We start from the raw sequence: 18956 nt of genomic DNA on the forward strand, positions 1-18956 counted from the left end.
CTGTGATCCTCTACCAATTTTTAATTTTGAGAAATTCACAACATTCCCATTTTTATGTTTCAAATGAGAATTCATTAACATTTTTATGTATATTTTATCATGACACCATTTCAGACTTGCATTTTTCAAATACACTCTATGAATAAACTGTCTTCAATTTATCAATATCAGCCTGTTATATCTGGGGTTTGGCTTATTTCACTGCCCAAGAACCTATTGCGGGGAGGGGAGGAGACAACCAGTTTAGACTCCACCCAGATCCTAAGACCAAATTCTCCCTTCTAGATTTCTGGACTGGCTTACCTATAACTACCTTTGGTTTGCATACATTAAAAGAGGAGGTAGAAAAATCATCCAACAGTTTCATTTTAGCTTTGAAACTAAACTGGTGAAATAAATAATAATAAGAATAAAAATAAAACTTGCCTGATAAAAAAAAGCAGGATGATGATTACCCTTGGGGGATAGTACCTATAGAGGACAGGGGGAGACTGGGAATATCCTAGGTCTTAATCTGGGCACTGGTTACACAGGGGTGGTCAATTTGTGAAAATCCAGAGTGTACACTTCAGATCTGTGCCATTTTCTGTGATTATGTCCTGGCTTAATATAATACTAAAACAAAGTCACCAAGTTCTAACCAGTTGTCCCTCTTTAACTTGCCTTTGGGACAAAAGACTGCAGACACAATATGAACTAAGAACAGGGGATGCCCATTTCTCTCTGAGGTATTTCAGTCTTCGCCAATTGATTTCTCCAAAGGCCAAGACCACAGATGAGCTCTCCTTCTGCCCCTCTGGGAGGAGAGGAAGGAGACAGGATACAATCTAGACCACTGTTAGTTTACATTGCTGGGCCCGGCTAACACTTCACTCTTCCTAAAATGAGCAGACTCTGGAGCAGACAACTGCCCCTCCCCTTCCCCTTCCACAAGAAACCAAGGCCACAAAGAGATACACCTGTCTCCACAGAGACACACTTCAGCTCCACAGAGACAACCGCCCCTCCCCCCCCACACACACACAGTGCCTCACCACCACGAGAGACTGCCCTAACCCTACAGGGACAGCTAGCTTCCAGCCCACACACCACAGATGAGGCAGGGGGTCATTGTGAGAGATGTGGCTACCCATGGACAGGTAAGGAACTTCAACTGGAAGATGAAATGTAGTATTTTCAAAGTCTTACCAAACTAAATTTCTCTGTAAAGATTCTTAGATCTAATAAAGTCCCAGAGACTGCTGTCAAAAAATTCTTGAAATCACCTCCACTTCTACCCACAGCTCAGATCATCTGGAACCATCTTCCTTCTACTTTCACCTCTACCATGTCCCCTGAACCCTAACTACCTTGGGAAGACTAAAAAGCAGGGATTGTTCTGCTTTATAGATTTAAAAAAAAATTAAGGCTCAGGGGTACCTGGCTGGCTCAGTCCAATAGAGCATTCCACTCTTGATCTTGGGGTCCTGAGTTCAAGACCCAAGCTGGGCATAGAGATTAATAAAAAAAAAAAAAAAGTTGAGGTTCAAAGATGTTTGTCAGACATCAAAAAATTATCCAAGTAACCATCTGATCACTGAGTTAGGGCGAGGTAGCCTGAGTTGGAGGGACAGAGTAAGAATGTCAAAAGAGGAGGGGTGACTGTCCCCAGTACAAAGCTTTGAGACTCTCAAAGGAGCTGGAATCAACTCTTCACATCCGGCAACAGTTACACATTCTGCGACTTGGACTCCACCCTCCCCAGGGAAAGTGCAACAAACCCAGATCTGGGGGCAGCGAGTAGGGCGGGCAGGAATGAAGCCAGACTTAAGGCATTTTCTTAGAGCAGATGAGAGCCAATGTTGGCTAAGCCAACAGCAGAGCGTACACGCTTCTCCTCTCTTACGAAGTCCCTGGGCCCAAACTGGTGTGTACAGTTAGTCTCTCCCATACTTACCCTCGGAGACAGGGCTTATTTGGGAGAAGGAAAGGTAGCAGGATGGATCTAAGAGCAGGCCCCTAGCAAATTGCCCTACCCTGCCGAGACCTTAGCAAATTAAATGACTGGGAATGGAGGAGATGCTGCAAATGCCGCAGATCCAGGAGTCCCTGCCGCGGAAGCGCTCGGCTCCGCGCTCACCCCAAAGGTCCCCCGCGGATACCCCCCAAACCTCTGTAGGGTCCCTTGGGATCGGCTCTCGACCTCTCCAAATCCGGCGGAGTTGGCGGGGAAGGAATTATGAAAAGGAGACCGGGATGAAGCTGAAGTGGCCATCCATCCGCAACAGCGCACCCCCCTACCCAAGCAGTCCGCGGACCTGGCCAGACGCGACCCACTAGGGTTCTTACTCCGCGCACCGGCCATGACCTTGAGCGAGTCCCTGATTAGCCCCATTTTACAGAAATTAAGAGTCCGAAAGAGTCAAGTCCGGCGCCCTGAAGTGCTCCGGGCTGCTTACCCGATGGTTCCAGGCGCCCCGCCGGTGCGCCCGCAGCGTAGTAGGTGCGCGGTGAACCGCAGCCCAGGAGCTACGTGGCCAGTGGGGAACGCCAAACGCGAGGGAAACGCAGAGGCGAGCTCCGGCCCGGGCCGAGGGAGAAAGGGGTGGTTCCGACTCTGCGACGATCCTAGAGCAAGTTCAACGGCTCCCACCCCCGCCCCCAAGCCCCTCCGCAGAGGCAGACTGGTCGTGCCCTGGGGCCCTGACTCAGGACTCGCACCGGTGTGTGTCGGGGGGAGGGGGACGTGAGAGACACCTCCACACACCCACCCCCGAAGTTGCGGCAACGCAAGCGGGAGAGTGGAGCAAAGCCGCCAGAGGGGAAGGGACGGTACTCACAGGGGGTGGCCGGGCTGGAGCAGGTCCGTGCCCGGGGTCATCGATGGCGGCCACCGCGCCTCAGGACGCCTGGGGCACCTGCCGCAGCAGCGCGGCGCGTGGATGAGCGAGCTGCGAGCAGCGAGGCAGGGGCGCGGGTCGGTCGGCGCACCGGATCTGAGGTGCCGCGCCGCGGGGGCTCGGCCGTCAGAACCGCAGCCGCAGCGGGAGCCCGGGAGCGGGCAGGAGGCGGGAGCGCGGCGGTGGCAGCGGCTGCGAGGGAGGCGCCCGCGCCGCAGGCAGCTGGGGCCAGCCTGGCCGCAGCCGCCGCCGACACCTGCTGGCCAGGCCGACGGCCAATCAGAGGTGCCCGGGGCGGGGGCGCCAGCGGGGCGCCCGGCCCGGGAGGCGGTGCGCGCTCGCGCCTGCGCCGGGGCAGGAGGTGCCCGCCAGGCCGGTTCCTCGGAAGCTCCCCCGGCGCGCGGGCGGCACGCGCCGGGAGGGGCGGGGCACATCGGGAGGAGGCGGGGCTGGGGCTGCGCGCGCCCGGGGCGGGGACTCGCGCCCCTTCCTGGGCTCTTCCCAGCCGCGCAGTGCAGTGCTGGGGCCGCGGCCCGGGAGCCCTCAAGCAAGACCTCAGGTCACTCCTATCTTTGAAGTGAGGTTTTTCCTGTCCCCTGCCCCTGAGCCCCGGGGGCCCGGACCCTCCCTGACCGCGGAGTGACGCGTCACCCGATTCCGGGGTCTCCTGGCTCTACCAGCGCGGCCGCTTGCGCTCCGGAGTGTGGGCGCCCTCCCTCCCGAGCCTCACCGAAGCCGGCGTGGCGCTTCTCCAAAGCCAGCTCTACCTTACTTCACAGTCCCTGGGTATTTAAAAGTCACCGTGGTGACCCATGCCCTGATCTGGATTCCTTTCATTCTGTCAGGAATTGACTGTGCTAGCGACGCTCAGTCGTTCAACAGACACTGACTGGCTTCGCGCTGGGCTCGGGGTCTGTCCCAGGCTACTACGCGCCCAAACCTCCGAAGCCCCCATCGCTGCCGCACCGGCGGGTTACTGAGCCCGCGCTGCCAGAAGGACGCCCGAAGATTGCCGCGAGTGAGGGACGCGTTCGGGCCCCTGCCAGGAGGTCCAGGTCCTGGAAGAACGCCTGGGAGTTGAAAGGTTCCCGTCCAGGCCAGGGCTTCATAGAGCGTTTGCATCTATCAGGCGCAGGGCCCGGAATCTCCCTAAGACGGACTGCCTCAGCCCCAACAACTGGGCTGTGAAAATACATTGTCAGTTTTAGCCGCAACAGGGAAGTCACTCGATCGAAATAACGCGTTTGTGGAGCTACATTGGTGATTCCTAAAACCCTGGAAGCCTTTCTCAGGACAGTGGATTAAGAGTGTTCTCTCCGTGTGAATTTGCTCAGTAGAAATGGATGGCTCCTTTGCTGATCTGCCCGCCCCAGCAAAAAACAAAAACAATAACCTTTAAGAAGGGAACTTGGAAGATAGAAGAGTTGATTTCTCTGAAGATCGAGTTTCCTCTTTTAAAGGGATTTTATTATCCACTAACTGGCTAAAGTGGAAGAACGTTTGTGTTTTGTTCCTATTTTGTTTAGATTCAATTTTATTTACCTGCTTGATTAGCGTTGGCATGGTACAGAATTCCAAAAGTGTGGATGGATACACAGTTAACAAGACTCCCTTCCGTCCTTGCTCCCAGCCTCTCAGTTCCTCTCCCTGGGGGCACCATTGCCGTCATGTCCTGTTTACCCCAGAGAAAATCTAATCAACCAAATGTATTTGTCCAATGTTCTTATTTTTACCTTTTGTTATACAAAACGGTAGGTCTAACTTCAGGCACAGGCCAGCAGAGTAAAGGGTTAAATGTAGAATGTGAAGGGATTACTCTCCACATGGGGCCCAGTAGTGGCAGCATTAGGACAAGAATAGGGGCTTCGAAGGTTATTTGATATCAGGCTGGTGTTTGCAAAACTGACCTAACATATAAATTTGCCTCTTTACAGACTCTTTCAGAATCAAGATCTTTAACATCTTATGTAAGTGATAAACATTTCAAAAGAAAAACAAATACATACAGAAGAGTTTGTTGAGTTGGGCAATGTTACAAATAAGACAGGAAGAAAATACAGATGGAAATCCTGAGATGTTATGAACAAGAAAGAGCCCCAGTTCCCTATTTGTCATCTTGTAGGTCAGAAACAGACACAACTTGATTCTTCACCTGAGCTATTACTGATTTTTTTTTTAACATTCCCCATGAAAGGTTTGGCATTTGAAGATGAGTTGGGTAACAATGAGCCTGCAAGATGACCTAATGTGCTACCCCCTCGATTACTCCATCCTGAGCTGTCATTCAGCAAAATTTTACTGAATATCCATCTCTTCTTTTGCTTCTCATGACTCACAGGCAGTGTTTGTTTTTCCCTTTTCTGCATGATCTTGACCACTGTGAAAGTTTTAATGGATTCTCCCTTTATCAAGAAGAGCTCATTGACTTTTGTGCACCAAGCATATGTATCTCATCTTCTTTTAAAACATGAATCAGACAGTCCATTTCTTAGCCAGAAGATTGATGAGTTTATCCTGGCAAGAAAAGGACATGTCTCAGGAGGATTCTGGGTAGAATTAAAAGAGCATTAATCAAAAGACTGGGGTGCCAGTATGACCTTACTGCTTCCTGTCTTTGTGACCTTGGACAAGTTACTTAACTTTGCTGAATCCTAGATTCCCTAAATATAAAATGTGGCATAATCCTCTCCACTGCCCTGCAAGATTGTTATTAATTGATACAATGTTTGTGAAATTGCTTGGCACATAATGAGATTTAGCATGTTAGCTATCTAAAAATGATCATTTTAGTCTGGAAAAAAATGAGTTTATAAAGGAAGTTTCTATACCATTTTGTGGCATGTGCTGGCATAGAAGTGATGAAACCTTCACCCATTACTTCCCTATCAGCCAAAACATGATATCTGATTTTCCAGAAAAATGTATCTCTACCTCTCCCATTTCAACTTAGTGTTTGTTATGTAGTATCAGTTATTTGGGTGTATCTCCAGTCTCCCTAATTAGACTGGAAACGCCTTGAAGTTGGAACTATGTCACATCTTTGATTCCTATGGGCACCTCGAACATTATTTTGATAAATTGTAGATATCCAACGATTATTTGTTAAATGAAAAGTAAGTGGGTGAAAAGAAAATTTGTTAAATTGGACCTCATCAAAAAAATTTTTTAAACCCATTTGTTCTGTAAAAGACCCTATTAAGAGGATGAAAAGACAATGGTACACTGGGAAAAATATTTTCAAATAACATATCTGACAAAGGACTTATATCTGGAATATATAAAGAACTCTCAATATTCAATAGTAAAAACTCCCAGTCTAATTAGAAAATGAGCAAATGATATGAAGAGATATTTCACCAAAGAGTGTATACAACTGACAAATAAGCACATGAAAAGGTGCTCAACATCATTAGCCAAGGGAAATGTAAATTAAAACTATAATGAGATATCACTACATACTATTAGAATGGGTTAAGATAAAAAATTGTGATGACACCAAATCCTGATGAGGAGACAGAGAAATTGTGATATGTATGGATTGCTGGTGGGAATGTAAAATGGTGCAACCACTCAGGAAAACAATGTGGCTATTTCTTTTAAAACTAAAATTGAACCTACCACACAACCCATAAATTTCACCTTAATTATTTGTCCTGGAGAAATGAAAACTTGCATTCACACAAATCTTTTACAAACTGAGCCACAAAGGACCAGTCCTCAACAGCTCCACGCAGCACAAGATAGCAAAAGAGCAGAGGACCATGACACACATCCAGTCTGCTTGCTGTACGAAGAAATGGGATGGAGCTCACTGGACTAAGTGAACAGTCATGGTTTTGGACAAGTCAAGGGGAAGTAGGAGGCTTCAAAATGGAAATCCTGGACATTCTGCTCTTCAGCAGTGGATTACCTGGAAAAACAAAAGACATGTGACCATACATGTTATCTTATATTGATGAAATAGATCATACTGGACTAAACAGAACTAAAAATAGAAACGCATAGAAAAGAATTCATTGTTTCTGGTAAGTACAGTGTTTTTCTCCAAGGTATTTTTTAGAACAATTAATATTTTATTATACAGCTATTCACACCCTACTAAATAATGGCTTCTAAAAAGCTTTATTGCTTTCTTTAGTAAAGTTGATTCTATCTTGGATGGACAGTGTAGAAGTAATTATAGAATCTTGTCATTCACTGATTACAATATCCAATAAGGGATCCTGGTGCTGCTAAGAGATACTGATAAAAAAAAAAAAATACTATTTTACAGGAGTAGATGATTACTGAATGACAGTCTTTATTTGTGACTGTCTCCTCTTACAATTTTTCTTATTATAAATTAGATCCCTACAATAAAATCCAGGCTTAGTTAATAACCTCTGTAGCCAAATCAGATACTATGCTTCTCTGAATCCTGAACCAATTGACGTCTGAGGCAGCTGACTCAGCCTACAGTTGTGCTGAAGGTTAATAAAATTAGCAGTAATGCCCGGAAACTTAGCCAGTGCCTTGTGTGTGAGTGTGCATCCCCTTCATAACAGTCCTCAAAGCCTTAGGGATGGTTTAATTGTCATGATCTTATTCACTGAGGCTTAACAATAAAGTTCCATTGAAATGGCAGTTAGGCATCCCCAAAGAGAAGCAGACAGATGAATCTGTCCTCTTTCCCTCAATGCCTGACCCTCCCTACCCTGCTATGCATTTTCTTTATTCCACAGCATTTGTCACCTTTTAACACAATCTTAACTTTCTTATTCTGTTTGATACTTATTGTTTGTCTTCCCTACTAGGATATAAGCTGCACCAGGGCAGAGATTTTTGTTTTGCTCACAGATATCTCCAAGTTCCTTGGACAGAGCCTAGCACAAAGGAAGTGCTGGAAAGATATTTATTAAATGAATGAAGATGCCAGAGAAAATGCTCCTCCACCACCATTTACAATTCAAAGATGTTCAGAAGCTTTCATGCATGCTGAATATTCACATTGATATTTTTTAAATCAGGTGACCTGAATTTTCATGTATTTTAAAATTCCTTCCAGAAGTGAAGAATCTTAGTGCTGGCTGCAGTGATGTTACCAGTTCATTGAGGCTATTTCTCTGCTCAGTAATTCTGCCCCCTCCACTAGGACCTTCACTGTCTTTAAGGCAGAGCCAAGAGGCTTATGGTTCCAGGAGACAAAAAAGATGGATCCTACCTGGAATATAGAAATCTAAGGTAGAAAAGAAAGGGAATATAACATGAGAGAAGATTCTGCTCTATAGAAAGGGAAAAGAGAAGGAAGAGGAAGAGAAGGAGGAGGAAAAGGAGAATAAGGGGTAAAGAAGATGGAAAAAAGGAGAAGAAGAAGAGAAGGAGGAAGAAAAGAAGAGGAGGAAGAGGAAGGGGAGGAAGAAGAAGAGGAAGAAGAGGGAGAGGAAAAAGGAGAAGAAGAAGGAGAAGGAGAACTCTCTGCCACAAGAGCAAGAGAATCATTTGGAATGAATGTGAGTAGGTAAACAACACTATTTGGTTCTCCCAAGGATCCAGGACTGAATCTTTCTTGGTCCCCAGGGGACCCAGAATGGGAAATGTGGGAAGGTGGTAAGAAGATGGAGATGACATAGCATTTGGGGCTAGCAGATTGAGCCCCTGAGAGACTGAATGTACAAATGGACAACAGCCAGACGATAGATGACAACAGGACTGACCCACAACCTCTCCAGCAACCAGCCAGGAAGCCAAACCACCCCTCTGCAGTTATCAGCCCTCAATGATCTGGACTTGATCAATGGCTACCAGCTTCCTTATTTTTTGGCCCCTGCTTCCAACTTAGCGTCAACCAGATGTATATGCTCCCAACTCAGTCACATAGGATGCCCTGCTTCTAGTTAGCCTGCTTCCAAGTTCCTCATGCCCCCAACCTGCAGTCAGGGAGGTTGCCTGAAGTCTTCCCTCTTTTTCATTATAAAGCTTTCCTATTCTGCTGCCTGCCTTTGAGTCTCTGCCAAACACAAGCGCTGAACGAAAAGCTTCCGTTTATTCTCATCTGGGTGGTCTTCATTTATTTCCACAGTTTTCCTAACAGTCTTATTGAGACAGACTGCATTGCCCACCACCACAGATCCCAGCCTTTACCAAGCAAGGTGCCCATAGAGGCCCATTGTGCCTCGCACTAGTGGCTTGTCAAGTTCTCACCAAACATTTGCGAATCAGCCCTGGTTCTGAGTTCTGCTCTCTGGGTGTGGAATTCCACAGCTATACATTCTCAGTTTGGTACCTGGGTTTTGTTTTTTGTTCCTATTGTTTTGGCATCCTTGGTGTAATCAGGTCATTTTGGGGGGACCCATTTTGCTCTCTTTTGTGCTTCTGTTTTGTGATGTGCTATCTAAAAGTGTTTGTCATATTAAGGAGAATCACAGAATAGAAAACAGGCAGAGGGCCCTATAAGCTGAGTTTGTGGTTCTCACCAAACCAGAGCCCATTTTGACAAATTTTGCCAAGTTACCGACAAAACTAGGTGAGATTTTCCTTCCACCCCTTTTGCTGTTGTTCTTTTTGTTCTGAGAGCTTGGCTTTGATCCAAGGAGAATGTTCTCTTTGGTGAATGTTCTCTTTGGTTCCACCTGCCTGGAGGTGCTGATGGTCAAGTCTGTGTGCAGAGGCAGCCAAACCATCAGGTTGGGGGTCCAAGATACAAAATGCACAAGCATCACTTTTCACTCACAGTTGCCTGCTCCCAAGGAAGCATCTCAGTCTAAAACCTTTTCTCCTCCTCCTCCTCCAGGAGAAACTCCTCCTTTCTACCTGAACTCTTTTTATAATCCTAATTCTCTCATATGTTGCTCTAAATGGCACATCTTCACCAGTGATGATTTGGAGCTTCAGTAACCACTCTGGGAACATTTGGTTTGAATAAAATTGTTCGTCTGAGAGATGCCTTGGAAAAGAAAGGATCTAAAATTTCTCAGATTTAATAGGCAGCATTTGTATTGATATGCAGAGGCCTCCAAACGAAATTCTGATTGAAAAAATTCCTTCACTAGAATACTCTTCAGCCAAAGCTAATGAGCAACCTGACAATCTTAAGCAATGACAAACTAGACTCATTTCCTGAGTAAATTCTCCCTCTGTGTCCTCCTGTTACCTCTTTAAATCTAGCTCTCCTTCATTCTTCTTATCCTTCTGATCTCTCTCCTTCCACACTTCTGATAATTTCTCTCTCTTCTTTCCCTTGTCTAGATCCCTATCTTTTCCTACTGACTTTCCTAAGAATCCCAAATTCTGGTTGCTTCTAAAAATCCATCCCTCCCATGAGTCAAGTGTGCCTTGGATCTGAACTGAATTCACAGTTATAATTCAGAATTTCCCTAACCCAGAGAAGGCCAGCTGCTATTCATAGAATATAGCCTTCTTTTAGGTGCATATGTCCCAGGGTTACCTGAACTATATCAACTCGTACACATGTTGGTCAAAACCTCAGATGCTAAATCCTGGGTGGCAAAAACTGATTGGACGAACACAGAAAGGGATCTGCAGAGTCCCTCTTTTATAATAAACCTGAGGGTTGAGAAGGGCCCCAAAGTTAGGGCAAAGTCTACTAAAAGCCATACCCAAAACATTTCCAACAAAATTTTATTAGACCATAATTCAATCGTGCACACAAAGAAAAGATGAAACTGTAGGAGATTATGGCCATACAGTCCACTCCCTTAGGGACACAACAGTTATCCCCTTAACATCTGGTAACTGCAAGACCCACACATTTAGGAATTTCACCTCTGATATTCTGCCCTGCTTCTTGCAGAGTTGGCAAAATATTGCAAGAGACTCATGTACTCAACCCCATCATCACCAGGTTAAGGCTGCCTTCCCACAACATCTTCCTAAACAGCCTCAGCCTCCTGATGTTCTTAAAACAGAAAATTTCATCTATTAGAAGAGATGTCAGAGAAAAAACTACTCTTGAACTTCACTGGAATGGACCTTATCATGTATCATTTGTTAGCAACAAATACAGTAGTGAAACTCCAGGGAGTCATGTTTCACAATTAAAGAAGCAATTCGGAATTCCACATGGTTGGCAGGCTACTCCTATAAGGGACCTCAAATTTCAAGTTCTCAGAGATCCACTAGTAGCAGCTGACTTTTGAAAGTAAGTAGCTGAGCCGGGTCTGTGGAATACGCAGATGACTTAGGATAGTAGATAGTCACTGCCTAAGACATGGGACTAGACTACTGGCTAATTCCTATTTTGTTATTCATCTGCTTGCTCATAACCATTCTCATTTTCTACAGACCTTTGGTTATTGTCCACCCATAATGGCACTTTTCCTCTTTTCCTTCCTCTTTATTATAACTGTTAGCTCAGAACATACCTATTCTAATGCCATTCTTAGATTATCCCAAACAGTAGCCACTGCCCTGAGTCTTACCAATTGCGGTATATGCCATCCATCACCAGATCATCATGATAAAAACCTCTAGAGAATTTCAGTCTTAATAAGCAAGATCATAAGGAATGGCAGTTGATGGCATTTGCATCTAAATAAACAAATGGTCTTAAATAAATCAACACATGAATATGGTAGTGCCCTTCTGTCACAGAAAACCAATTATTGCAAAACATTTGAATTCAACAACCTTCATGGGGGTGATGGGCCAATTACTTGCCACCTGGAAGAGGTTAATAGAGATCAAACTGTAACTGGGCTAATCGAAGACCTTTCTTCTGATCTTCCACCATAAGCAACTCCTTTTCTCCTGTGTCTCCATATGCCCCCTACCGGATACTACTTTTTTTGCAGCCAGAATGCCTGGTCTTGTTTGCCTCAGACTCCTAATAATTTCATGCACTTTACCAATAGTATGCCAAGACTTACTGTATACTGAGACCCTAATTCTAGAAATCACACACTTGGCAAATTCCATCTGAGATACAAGTCCCCAAACAAGGGTGGTGGAAGATCAGACCAATCTTTACTCATTGGCACAGGTAATGATGGACAATTGTATTGCTCTAGATTTTTTGCTGGCTATTCATGGTGGTTTTTGTGCCATTGCTAATACTTCTTGCTGTACTTAGATTAATGAAACAGGCAAAATATAACAGGCAACACACTGACTTAAGGAAAAAAACTACTTGGTTTTTTAAGGTTGATCTTCATGGCCCATGAAATTTGTTTACTTGGCCTGGGTTGGGCAATTGGGGTTCCTAGTTCTTGTGTCTTATAGGTACTATTAATTATTCTTGTTTTTGTCAGTGGTCATGATTTGGTCTCTGGCATTCTATCCAGAACTGTAAATCTTACTACATAGCTGCTCTTTTGACAGATAATCACTGTGAAAATGTGACAACAAAAAGCTCAAGATGATCTTGCAACACAGTTGACCATGGAGACAACTGAACCATCCCCACAGTGAAGATATGGATCTGTAGCCTTCTCTGAATTGGTCAACCTGCCACTTGCAAGAGTGAGAGAATGACCAAAAGTGAGACTGAGGGACTGAATACACAAAGGAAAATGGCCAGCCTATATATGACAATAGAATGCTGACTCACAACCTCTACAGCAACCAGTTCAGAAAGTGAACTGTAGCAATTGGCCCAGAACAATTAGCAATTGTTAATAATTGCCAACTTTTTAATTTTTTTGCCTCAGCTTCCAAGTCAGGATCAAATGGAGAAAGCCAAATATGCTTGCCAAACTAATCCCATAAGATGCCCCACCTCTAGTTACTGATCCAGAGTTCCTATACCAACAACGTCCAATCAGATCATACCTAACACCTTCCTTTTTTCTTTTGTTATAAAGTTTTCCTACTCTCCTGCCTGCTTTTGAGTCTACCAAACACAAGCAATGGTGGCTTTCTTATATTCATGGTCTTCATTTATTTCCACAGCTCATTAGGAACTCTGGAAGGAGACAGCACCACATGGCTGCCATCTGGCAACACAGAGCAGCTGCTGCCAAATAGGAGTGGAACCATGTCAGATTTAAGGTGAGAAAGAAGTAGGAGATGGAACCCCAAGAGCCCCTTGACTGTTACATAGCATAGAAGAAATCCACAAATGCCTCCATACTCCCTGTGAAGGAATGTAGAAGGTACTGATTGTTGAGGGCCGGCAAGCCTGCAGGGATCAGTGTTGGGAGGGGGTAGGCAGTACCTCATATCATTCCCACACAGGGAATATGAGGTGGTTTGCCAAGGCCAGGGACCTGATGGGGGATTTGGCTGAAATTCAGAGGTTCTGTCAAGACATTAAGAGGCAAAGTGGGGTCAGGTCATCAAGGGAAAGACTCCAGATCCTCACCATGCCAAGAACACCGCATCAGTTAGGTTTTGCTGTGTAACAAACCACCTCAAAACTTTGCAACTTAAAATAATAAGCACTTACTAGGTCATCGTTCTATGGGTTGTCTAGGTGGGTCTTTGGGACTGGGCTGGCTGATCTTGCTGGGCTCATTCAGGAAGCAGGTTAGCTGTTTGGCTGGATAATTTAGAATGTCTTACTAACTGAAACGGACTGTAAGTCAAAGGTGATCTAACAGTTTATCTTAGTGATTTTCTATGGGTTTCCTTCATTATTCTTGTTCCCTGTCCACCATTTTGAAAATAAGGCATAATTGCAATTCTTAGGCATTCACAAAAATGTTTTGGAATATTTATCAGCTGGTTATGTTAGCAAGCACAGTAATGCTTCTAGTAATTTACCTGGCAGTCTCTTCCTAGCAGGAATGTTAAACTTCTTTCCATTTATGACCTTACAACTCAACCTAATATATACTCTACAGTATTTTCGAAGATGAGCATGTGCAGGAGCCAAATTCTGGAAAGGGCTTTCTGCACTGACTGTTGAGTTATATAAAGTATCTCATTTCTTCATCATATGAAAAATGAGAATGTAGCATCATTCCCACGCCATGGCCATCTTGTCTTTTGAGTCAAGTCATTGATGATGAGCTCTTCCATATGCTTATCTGGTAACCGTGTGTATCATATAGGAAGTTCTAAAATTCAACAGACCAAGCTCCATTAACATTACTAGAAGGAAACACTGCTTCATTAACAATAAACCTCCCAAAGTTTACTGTACATGGGGAGAGAGCTCATGGTGGACTGGGTGAACTTTTAAACACTGTTCCTATTCCACCACCAAGATTTATTTCCCCTAGGAGCTCATGACTACTTCCACCATGTTGACCTCAGTAGATCACTACTCTTCTTCTAAGAAACATATCCAAACAGGGATATAAATCCTTTTCTTATGTCTCCAGAGGACACTTGAGATAAGGTTTAGATATTTTTTAAAAATCACTTAAAACTAAGGGAAAATGGAAATAATATCAAGAGTACCATTATTTGAGACTAGTGTTTCTCCAATTTTGTTCCACAGAACACTAATTTGGGGGGCTAATAGAAGATGCTTCATGAAAAGATGTTTGTGGTTCAACAAAAACGGGGAATGGTGCACACTATATCTACCTCATAGATACTAAAATGTACATGAGCATAACAAAGGCTCTGAGAAGTCATGCAACAGAACTCTAACTTTTCCTAATGCAGTGATTCCCAAGCTTATGAAAGTACAGAATATTTTATGTTAGTACACAACCAATATCTTATGGGTAGCATATCCTGAGATATCAGTTTGTTTACCTGAATTGTATTCTAGCCCTTAAAAAGGGGACCCCTGTTAAAGCAAAGGTTGTGCTGGAGTCTCTTCTTTCCCACATCTCCCTTCAGCTTCTATATGGTAGATGCTGTCCTGAAAACTCAAGGTGAGTTCCTCCATGAATAGACAAAGAGAAAAAAGTTAAGACCTTGTGGTTACTTCAGCTCTGTGTTCGCAGTTCTTTCTTCTCTAAGAAGTCTTTCCTTTTCAGATGAGTGATACCTGGAATGGGCTGCCTCACAAGACAGGAGAGAACTGTAGAATAGTTGTCAAGAGCAAGAACCCAGGAGTCTGACTCCACCATATCTTAACTTAAAATCTCCATGCTTCAATTGTCTCATGTGTAAAATGATAACAGTAGTAAATACCTCATAGGATATTGTGAGTAGCCCATGAGTGAAAGCTTATAAAATACTTAGAACAGGATCTGACATAGAGTGTGTACTCTGTAGATATCAGAATTATTTAGTTTAGCCTAGACCTGGCATCCCTCAAAAGAATATCCTCATCAAACTACAATACAGATTTCAAAATTCATACAAGAGGGACATGTCTTGAGGAGCTAGGCAATCAGTTTTTTCTGGTTGCAAATATTTTATCAGCATGACTATCAATAGGTTAATTGATGCACTTTACATTTTTATTTTTATATTTTATAATTATAAAAGTAATACATTCTAACAGTGGGAGCCTATAAAACATAAAGAAACATTAAAGGGAATATGCGCTCAAATAATCTGTCTTTGGAGACCCCGCTGGTAATATTTTGTTATATTTATAATACATATATTATGAAAATGATGATATAATACACTGCTAGATATATTTTTCACTTGGCAAAATGTTGTGTACACTCACCCTGTCACTATTCGACAGCTGCAGATTATTCCATCCTATGGATGTATTATAATTCATTTCTTGATTCCTGAGTGATTTACTCACCAGGATGATTTGGTGAATTACCCATCACAAAACTGGTGTTTCAACAGAAGGAGCCACACATTCTTCATCTCCTGGAGGGTTATTAAGCCCTGTCAATTCTTTCCACTGGCTTTCCCACTCATACACCATGTCCACCTCTTAGTCTTCATTATTTTTGAGGGTAAATAAATTCAAGTCAAGCACATCTACAGTGAGTCAGAGAAAATCAAAAAGCTAGAAGACAAAGCTTATTAAGTAAGATTAAAGGAAATAGTACTCTTTTGTCCATTATCTGTCAATTCTCTATACTTATTATTCAAGCATTAACATCTTTCTTCATTTTTTCTTCTAATTCTACTTTCCTTTTTTTTCCTACTTTGCATAAAAATGGGAGTATTTGCTATGATATGTGTCATTCCATAACACATGACAGTGTAAAACTGGCCAACAACTTCCTTCACTTTCAGGAGAAAAGAGCTCTGGTATGCTTCAAGGATAAAATATGGTAGAAAATAAGTTATCCAGAAATCCCAACACTAAAGCATCCAAAATACGAAACTTGTTTTGAAATGACTTTTTTCCCCTAGTGATCTTCCATGTTTCGAATCATGCAAATAGAAAAACTAATGAATGAATTGCTCTGGTGACTGTGGTAATGACAGAATCTACAGAGTAATGAATAACCAACCAGTTGGGAACAGCATAGCAGCTGAATTCTAACATTAGAGACAATGAGATACAGTGCATCCTGTGCATTGGACAGCTCTGATTTTTGTCTTTTGGGGATCATCACTCTTCCACAGTCTATCCCATCACCCCAGTTTCTGAGAAGGACCTAGGTATGGCCACCAAGCATCCAACTCCCTGGCCACTTTGCTAGATTACTTGAGCTAGGTCAATGATACTCCATTCAGGGACTTACTATTGAGAAAGAGGGTCTATTAATAATATAACTGGACTTGACATGAATAGAATAAATGCCAGAGCTGCTTATAGTCATCTTTATGAGAACAAAGGTGCATAAGAAATCACTCTAAATTATTTGGTTCATGATTTTGTGGGTTGCCAATATGAACTGGGCTCAGCTCAGTTAATTTTCTGGTCTTGGCTAGACTTAACTCATGTATCTGTGAGCATCCCCTAGATTAGCTGGGCCCAGCTGATCTAGGATGGTCTCACCTGGGATGGTTTTCCTCTATTCCATGTAGTCTCTAATTATCTAGAGGACCAGCCTAGGCTTACTCACATGGCACAGACATGGCTCTAAGTGAGCAGAAGTGTGCAAGACCTCATGAGCATTAGGCTCCAAACTGGGATGGCCTCACTTTCCCTATACTCTATTAATCAAAACAAGCCTTGAGTCCAGTCCAGATTTAAAGCAGTGGTGAAATGGACTCCCTCTCCATAAGTAAGAACTGCAAAGTCACAGTGCATGGAGTGTAGATAGAGGGAAGAAAGTAACTATGGCCATTTTTGTAGGTAATCTTTCATAGCCCATCTTCTGGCCAAAATTATTCACATTTCTTCTATATGCAAAATACACTTACCTCCTCCCAAGACCTTTTTCCATCTGTACTGGAGTCCATGATTTTGGGACCTACATCCTTCCACATGAGGCTTGGTTGGAGGCCTGTGAACTAAAAAAACAAGTTACATGCCTTCAGCAAACCCAACATACAAATGGGAGGCATGGACAGGATGAGCACGATAGACTTTTCCATTCAGAATACTCTGTTAAAAACAATGCATGCAGTGAAAATCTTGTAAATTTCATGGGCCAAAGGGACCTCATCCCTGTTGGGGAAGGTCATCGAGAGGATGTGATCGCTGGTTGATCCACAAGCTACAAGTGGGCAATTGGAGGCTCTTCACCCCCTCCCCGTCCTTGGAATGTACCTTCTGCCTACCTTTCCCACAACTGGAGCCATTTTCAAGGACACAGACAAAATAGTGAGGTGGTGTTGAGACCCTCTGGAAGGTCTCTATACATGACTGAACCTCATACATGCTGCTATATAAAATTTTAAGATTTCAGCAGTGGGTATGGGTCTACTAGTCTCATGGCTACCCAAGACAAGCCTGGTAAGTAAGTTCCCTTGCTTGTTAAACCTGCCACCTGCCAATCTGGAGTGGCCTACCCCGTTCTTCAATCTCTGCCTGGCCTCCGTGCATGCAGGGTTTGTGAACCAACAATCCCAGAGCAAGGGATGCTGTGGATGTGCAGACTGAAAAGAGGCCCCAACAAGAGACTATGCAAAGCACTGAGGCATTTTAAAGTAGCGATTTTCTGCTTTGGTTTCTGCAGATGCTGACACAACAAATTCTGATTCTAAGTGGCTTGGCCGGATTCCTATCTATAGATCAAGCAAGATTTTCTGGTAAATAAAATATTCATGCATTTTTTATTAGTGCATGGGTCTTTTTTTATGAAGTTGTCATTGCCATTTTAAAGTGCATCCTAAATCCTGATATTCACTGCAAGATTTTGATGAGTGAAAGATTTAAATTGTCTTACCATTAAACATTTAGGGTTTTCTATAACATGTTACTTTTTTTCCTGTTTTCTACAAAGTCTAGATGATTTTGGTTAATGTAAGCTGATAGCTACTTAATATATTCTTTAATTGAGTCTTAGGATATATTTTTATTAAACAAAGTTTTCCAAAGCATAGGTGGCTTTTTTTTCTATGTTTCATAGCATGATTTTATTTTTTTTTCTTAGATACAAAAGCCTTTCAATTAAAAACTAATAATGTATTGTATAGTGACTAACATAACATAATTAAATTAAATTAAATTAAAAAAACAATTATGTGGGTTTTGGCATTAACTGAAAACATAGGTGGCTTTTTAACATTTTGTTTGAAGATAGTGTACATATAGAGAAGTACACATACCAAATGTGTATAGCTTGATGAATTTTCCCATTCAGCACATTTGTGTAATCAGCAAACAGATAAGAAACAGAATATTACCTTGAGGCACCTGGGTGGCTCAGATGGTTAAGAAACAGAATATTACCAGACTCCAGAAGCTTTCCTGTGCATGCTTTCAGCCGCTACTCCTCTAAGATAGGGCTTCTCAACCCCAGCACTATTGATGTTTTGGGCTGAACAATTCTTTGCTGTGGGGGCTACCCTGTACATTTTAGGATGTTGAGCAACATCCTTGGCCTCTACCCACTACCTGCCAGTAGCAACGCACATCCCCAGTGTGATAACCCAAAATATGTCTCCAGACATTGCCAAATATGCCCTGCAGATGGATGCTTAACTGACTGAGTCACCCAGGCACCCCTATCCATTCAACTATTGAAGGACATTTTAGTAATCACCAGTTTTTTACTAATACAGTTTTAAAACTCATTTCTTTATTATCATGCTTTATATCCCAAATTTATATATCATAGCTCATCTCTTAAAATTTTTTTTTTAGTTAAGGCATCTGAATTTTGGAAATTTTGTTAATCTGGAACAAATCACATGCTGGGCATTATA

At 43.1% G+C, this 18956-nt stretch overlaps 1 long non-coding RNA gene across 1 annotated transcript; it reads left to right on the plus strand.

Moving 5' to 3' along the window:
- The first annotated feature begins 3395 nt into the window (after positions 1 to 3395).
- Positions 3396 to 17837, plus strand: LOC115940997 (uncharacterized). Its single transcript, XR_004075728.2, has 3 exons — positions 3396 to 6904; positions 12765 to 12863; positions 17765 to 17837. It is a non-coding gene; the product is annotated as an uncharacterized LOC115940997 (long non-coding RNA).
- The last annotated feature ends 1119 nt before the right edge of the window (positions 17838 to 18956 follow it).

This window comes from Leptonychotes weddellii, chromosome 1, assembly GCF_054177405.1.
Source record: "Leptonychotes weddellii isolate Sample4059 chromosome 1, ASM5417740v2, whole genome shotgun sequence".
Classification (NCBI taxonomy): domain Eukaryota; kingdom Metazoa; phylum Chordata; class Mammalia; order Carnivora; family Phocidae; genus Leptonychotes; species Leptonychotes weddellii.